The sequence below is a fragment of the Saccostrea echinata genome, unplaced genomic scaffold, assembly GCF_033153115.1.
Source record: "Saccostrea echinata isolate AGI-Se365-2 ecotype Australia unplaced genomic scaffold, CSIRO_AGI_Sech_v1 ptg000006l, whole genome shotgun sequence".
Taxonomy (NCBI): Eukaryota; Metazoa; Mollusca; class Bivalvia; order Ostreida; family Ostreidae; genus Saccostrea; species Saccostrea echinata.
Window position 1 is genome coordinate 3750602 of NW_026889755.1, and position 6899 is coordinate 3757500.

Here is a 6899-nt window from a genome sequence, read left to right on the forward strand (position 1 = left end):
TACGCCATGAAGCTTTCACATAAGTATCATCTCTTCTGACCCAGTTGTTCTTGAAAAGAAGATTTTGAAAGATTTTTGTGGTCTTCATCTCGACATTTAGATATATCGACAACGTACTGTCAATTAACAATGGTTATTTCCATATACGATATATTCCAGTGAGCTTGCAATAAAAGATACCACAGAGTCTGACACATCTGTTTCATATTTGGATATTTTACTAGAAAAAGACGTAAATGGTCATCTAACAACCAAGCTTTATGATAAACGTGATGACTTTAACTTTTCAATCGTCAACTTCCCTTACTTATGCAGCAATATACCTTCATCACCTGCATATGGGGATTAAATCTCTCCGTTGATAGGATATGCAAGAGCATGCTCTACGTATGAACAATTTCTAAAACGAGTTAAGTTATTGACAAACAAGTTGGTGAAAAAAGAATATCAGCAGTCTCGTTTAAAGTCGTCATTTCGCAAGCTCTATATATGGTCGATACAATGACCTTGTCAGCAAATACAATTTATCCTTAAGTAAAATACTAATTGTTAGGCCATTATTTACACACTGAATTGTTGACGGATTTTTTCCGATCATGACAAGGAGCACACGGCGGGTGTGATCGGTCGGCAGGGGATGCTCTCTCCTCCATGGCACACGATCCCACCTCTGTTGTTTTAGAGGTCCGTGTTTGCTCTGCTCCGAAATTTGCAAAGATTAATGGACTTTTGATCTTGAGTACTGTTCGCAGACCTGTTTACTCTTACGATTTCCCCGTATTTTGTACGGATTTTGAGTCCTAAATACGTCTCACGTTTTACTTTAATGAAAATACGGAAATCCGAAATCCGTTCGTTTGGATGTTAACAGATAGTTTTCGTTATGATCTGTTTCAGTTTGACGCTTATTAACAACTAAAAATGAAAGATTTCAAACACCTAAGTGATATCGGGTTGCCAAAACACGGTGGTTTCTCTAGTAATATATGTAAAATCGATGGAAAGTAAAATCTTACGGGAATATGTCAAATCTCACTGACAAATGTAATAAAAAATACTGAGAGACAACCATATGGGTAAACAGGTTTGTGTTCGTTATCTCCATACATTTCATTCTAAATAGTATATGAAAAACTTTGATCAACTATTTTAGCCACACCCTTTACCCTCAAGGAGCTTGATCTGAATAAAACTGAATCTACACTTCATAATGAAGCTTTCACATCAGTTTTAACTTTTTTGACACAGTGGTTCTTGAGAAGATTTTTAAAAGATATCACTTAATTTTCGCTAATTCTTAACTACTTCCCTTAAAACAACAAATTTTGAACAAACTCGAACCCCTTTTATCCACGAATACTTTGCGACAAGTTTGGTTGAAATTGACCAAGAAGTTCTTGAAATGAAACTGAAATTGTAAAAATTTTACAGACAGACGGACGGTCAGACAAAATGTGATCAGAAAAGCTCACTTGAACTTCCAGTACAGGTGACCTAAAAATGTCAAACCCAACACCAATTATATCGGCACATGATTGTATATAAGAATAACGCCAAAAAATTAATTATTTCCAAATAATCATTACTACTGAACAAAAAAAAACTAATACATGTATTCAATCTCCAGGTATGTATCACAAGAAAAAAAGGAACATGTTGATTTATCAGATATCTCAAGAATTACGGTATCTTGAAATCTCACAGTGATGTACATCAATCCTGGACACAATTTTCTGACCGAAAAGTATTCTCCCTACAGTCTCGCGAGTAATGCTGTCTCTCTCCGTGCAGTGTGTGTTTGTCAATCTCTCAAAACAAAAATACTCATCGAAACACTATATGGACGACAATATATGCAGACCTTGACTGTACAAATTGCCGCCGACGACAATATGTGCTGGTGCTTGATTGTACATTTTGTCGTCCATTATGCAGTTAGAAAATAAGGCTCGTCTCGGTACATATTGTGGCCGGCGACAATATGTACCGATGGACGACAATATGTGCAGTGAGGGTAGGTACATATTGTTGCCGACGACAATATATACAAAACGACTATATGTACCGTCACACACCCGGAGGATAGCTTGGGGCCACAGTGGAACTTAAAAAAAAAGATAAGAAATATAAAATTTAAGTTTTATAAAGGAATATAAAGTGAATAAATCTGATGAAGAGCAGCAGGGCCATATAACGACCCAGGTGAGCGCTGTGTCCAATGGGCCTCTTGTTTCAATATGCATTAAGAGGAAGAGAGTATAAAAATATTACTTAATGGAAACTTCACATTTTTGGAGTGCTTTTTATAAGCAATAAGGAAACCTTCATTTTAAACAAAACGCTGGAAGAGCATGAATTAAGATTTTTTTAAATCCAAGCAAAAATTGAAATCACTTGCTGTGGCTTTCAATCTGATATTTTAATGTATGGACGACGTGTAATATCAGTTGACAATTGTCCATTCAATTTTTCATTCATACATCGATCTGATGTATCTGACTGAAATAAAAGACACACAGGATCTGAAAGATCTTGTTCTTGTTTTCATAATTATCTAGAGAAAATACTGATTGCAAACTAATTATTCAACTTATTTATTCCAATTTACGTTAGAGCATCAATATATAAATAAATATATATATATATATATATATATATATATATATATATATATATATATATATATATATATATATATATATATATATATATATATATATATATATGTAATGGATATATGCCGAATACTGTTCTATATGTAAAATTATCAGACTGTTTGAGGCCCGTTAGGGCCGAAAACAGTCTGATAATTTTACATATAGAATTGTATGAGGCATATATCTTACTTAAAACATTGCTATTTAAATGTCCAAAAGTTACCTGGAGGAGTCCGATAATTACACAATAGGAGTTCAGGCATCAATAGTTTCCTACCTGAAACCATCTAATAAGTAGACAAAAGAAAAGAGAAAGTTTTTTCTTTCTTTAGACAGTAAAATCAGCGAGTGAACTCTTTTGTTTCATTCATTCATTCATTCAATGGCAGTCGTTTGGTTTAGCAGGAACTATGGACAGTGGTCAGGTGATGAAGGATTTTTTTTTTATGATTCGGAATATTTTTTCTTTATTAAGTGCGTTTGACATTGATACAGATACAGTCAGTGATGATATCTTCAAAATGCATTTAAAGTAGAAATGCGGATTTTATGTAAAATTTCTATTGGATGATATAATGAAAATCTTGGGTTTTAAAAGTGCGGTCATTGGCGAACAAACCTCGTTAAATGAAGAGATTTGCAGTCTGGTTCTGTATCAGAAATGGATTAAATTGGCTTATTCACAGTGCTGTATCGGAACGCTCTGCAAAAAAAAAAAAAACGAATGGAAAGTGTTACTTTTGAGGAAGGTTAAAACTCCAGTTTCTTCTTGGATTTGCTATTTTTAACAACTAAATTTCCCCGCTTTCGCTTACCCTGAATTTTTTCTCCCAAACCTTTTTTTTGGTTTCTGGACAAATTAAACCTTGATTTCACTCTAGTTGTTGTTTTTTTAACTACTGTCCGATTTTGTTATCACTGCCGTCCGATACAGTGTAATATATTATTGGGCTGTTAATTATTATTATCGGACGGCTACAGGTAAATTTTTAGACTGCAAGAACAAAGGCATGACGTCACAGCAATGTTATATATATATATATATATATATATATATATATATATATATATATATATATATATATATATATATATGTCCCTGGAAAATCTGTTGAGGCTACAGGTATATCGGCAACATTTTGCAAATTACTTGATAGATACAATGACTTTCTTGCGAATTCAATCTCTCAGTAGGTCGATTGCTGACTGACTTGAGACTGTTTTTTTCAAACTGATTTGGCTGTGCATAAGTTTCGTTTACATGTCAAGACAAAGGACTCAAGGTCGCTGTGCCGGTCGAGAAGGTTATGCTTATTTTTCAATGAATCTCTGATCCTACCGCTGGTGTTTTACAGGGTCTGCGTTTTCTTGTTTTTTAGGTCACCTGAGTCACTCAGGTGACCTATTGCTATCCGTTCTCGTCCGTCGGCGTGCGTCGTGCGGTGTGCGTCGTGTGTTAACATTTGAACATTTTTAGCTTCTTCTCTGAAACCGCTTAACCAATTTCAACCAAATTTGGCATATAGCACCTATGGGTAAAGGGGAACAAAAATTGTGAATTCCATGGTCCCTGCCCCCCTGGGGCCTGAGGGGTGGGGCTAAAACCACCAAAAATAATGCAATCTTTAAAAATCTTCTTCTTTACTCCTGGACATCAAGCAGTCAAACTGTTGGCATCATTGTAATAAGCATCGAGTCCTCTACCAAAATTGTGAAATTCATGGCCCCAGGGTCAGGGGTTCTGGTGCTAGGGTGGGGCTATATAGATCATATAGGGAAAGTGCATTATTTCTTTGAAAATCTTCTTCTCTGCTCCTGGGTATTAAATAAAGTAACTAAGTACATAGTTATGAAGAACAAGAGTGCCTCTTTCAAAATTGTAAAATTCATGGCCCCAGGATCAGGGGTTCTGGTGTTAGGGCGGGGCTCTATTGATTGTATAGAGAAAATGCATTAATTCTTTGAAAATCTTCTTCTCTGCTCCTGGGTATTAAATAAATTTACTAAGTATATAGTTATGATGAGCAAGAGTGCCTCTTTCAAAATTGTGAATTTCATGGCCCCTGGGTCAGGGATTTGGTGTTAGGGCAGGGCTCTATTGAGTATATAGTGAAAATGTATTAATTCTTTGAAAATCTTCTTCTCTGCTCCTGGGTATTAAATAAAGTAACTTAGTACATATTTATGATGAGCAAGAGTGCCTCTTCCAAAATTGTGAATTTCATGGCCCCAGGGTCAGGGGTTCTGGTGTTAGGGCAGGGCTTTATTGATTATATACATTAGTTAAAATGCATTAATTCTTTGAAAATCTTCTTATCTGCTCCTGGGTATTAAATGAACTAATTTAGTACATAGTTATGATGAGCAAGAGTGCCTCTTCCAAAATTGTGAATTTCATGGCCCCAGGGTCAGGGGTTCTGGTGTTAGGGCGGGTCTCTATTGATTATATTGTTAAAATGCATTAATTCTTTGAAAATATTCTTATCTGCTCCTGGTTATTAAATGAACTAATTTAGTACTTAGTTATGATGAGCTAGAGTGCCTCTTCCAAAATTGTGAATTTCATGGCCCCAGGGTCAGGGGTTCTGGTGTTAGGGCGGGGCTCTATTGATTATATAGTGAAGATGCATTAATTCTTTGAAAATCTTCTTATCTGCTCCTGGATATTAAATGAACTAAGTTAGTACATATTTATGATGAGCAAGAGTGCCTCTTCTGAAATTATGAATTTCATGGCCCCAGGGTCAGGGATTCTGGTGTTAGGGTGGGGCTCTATTGATTATATAGTGAAAAGGCATTAATTCTTTGAAAATCTTCTTCTCTGCTCCTGGGTATTAGATAAACTAACTTAGTATATAGTTATGATGAGCTAGAGTGCCTCTTTCAAAATTTTGAATTTCATGGCTCCAGGATCAGGGGTTCTGGTGTTAGGGCAGGGCTCTATTGATTATATAGTAGAATTGCAATAATTTTCTCTGCTCCTGGGTATTAAGTACATAGTTATGAAGAACAAGAGTGCCTCTTTCAAAATTGTGAATTTCATGGCCCCAGGGTCAGAGGTTTTGGTGTTAGGGTGGGGCTCCATTGATTATATAGTTAAAATGCATTAATTCTTTGAAAATCTTCTCTGCTCCTGGGCATTAAATAAAGTAACTTAGTACATAGTTATGATGAGCAAGAGTGCCTCTTCCAAAATTTTGAATTTCATGGCCCTTGGGTCAGGGGTTCTGGTGTTAGGGCAGGGCTCTATTGATTATATAGTAGAATTGCATTAATTCTTTGAAAATCTTTTTCTCTGCTCCTGGGTATTAAATAAACTAACTAAGAACATAGTTATGGTGAGCATGACTGCCTTTTCAGAAATTGTTTCATGGCCCTTGGGTCAGGGGTTCTGGTGTTAGGGATGGGCTCCATTGATTACTGTGGAATCATCATTGTTCGTGGGGGACCAATGTTCGTGGATTTCGTGGGTCATCCCTACCCACGAATTTACATCCCCACGAATGTTTATTTTGTAAACACATTGATTCATTGAATCGACCTTCGAAACGGGTAACCCACGAAATTACGTCCCAACGAATAAGTGCAATTTTGCTTGCCCACGAACATTGACCCCCACGAATTAAAATGATTCCACAGTATATAGTAAAATTGCATTAATTCTTTGAAAATCTTCTCTGCTCCTGGATATTAAATAAACTAAGTACATAGTTATGATGAGCATGGCTGCCTCAGAAATTATGAATTTAATGGCCTCTGGGTAAGGGGTTCTGGTGTTAGGGCGGGGCTTTATTGATTAGATAGGGAATTGGCATGAATTCTTTCAAAATCTTGTGTGCGCCTGGGTATTTTTCAAACAAAGGAAGTGCATGGTTATGATAAGGAAGAATGCCTCATGGCCTTTGGGTCAGGGGTTCTGGTGAGGGGGAAAGAGCTCTATTGATTATATATAGTGAAAATGCATAATTTCTTTCAAAATATTTTTTCTACTACTGGTTATAAAGTAAAGAAACAAGTGTATAGTTATAATGAGAAAGGGTGCTTCTTCCAGAATTGTGAGTTCGTGGCCAATGGGTCAGATGTTCTGGGTAAGGATGGGGCTTTATTTATTTAATTTTATGGTGAAAATGCATTTCTTTGAAAATCTTCTATGCTTCTGGGGATGTTCAAGGCAAACAGAGTAAAAGTTTTAATATGCAAGGGTATTTTTACCAGATTTTTGAACACCTGGACCATTTAGTC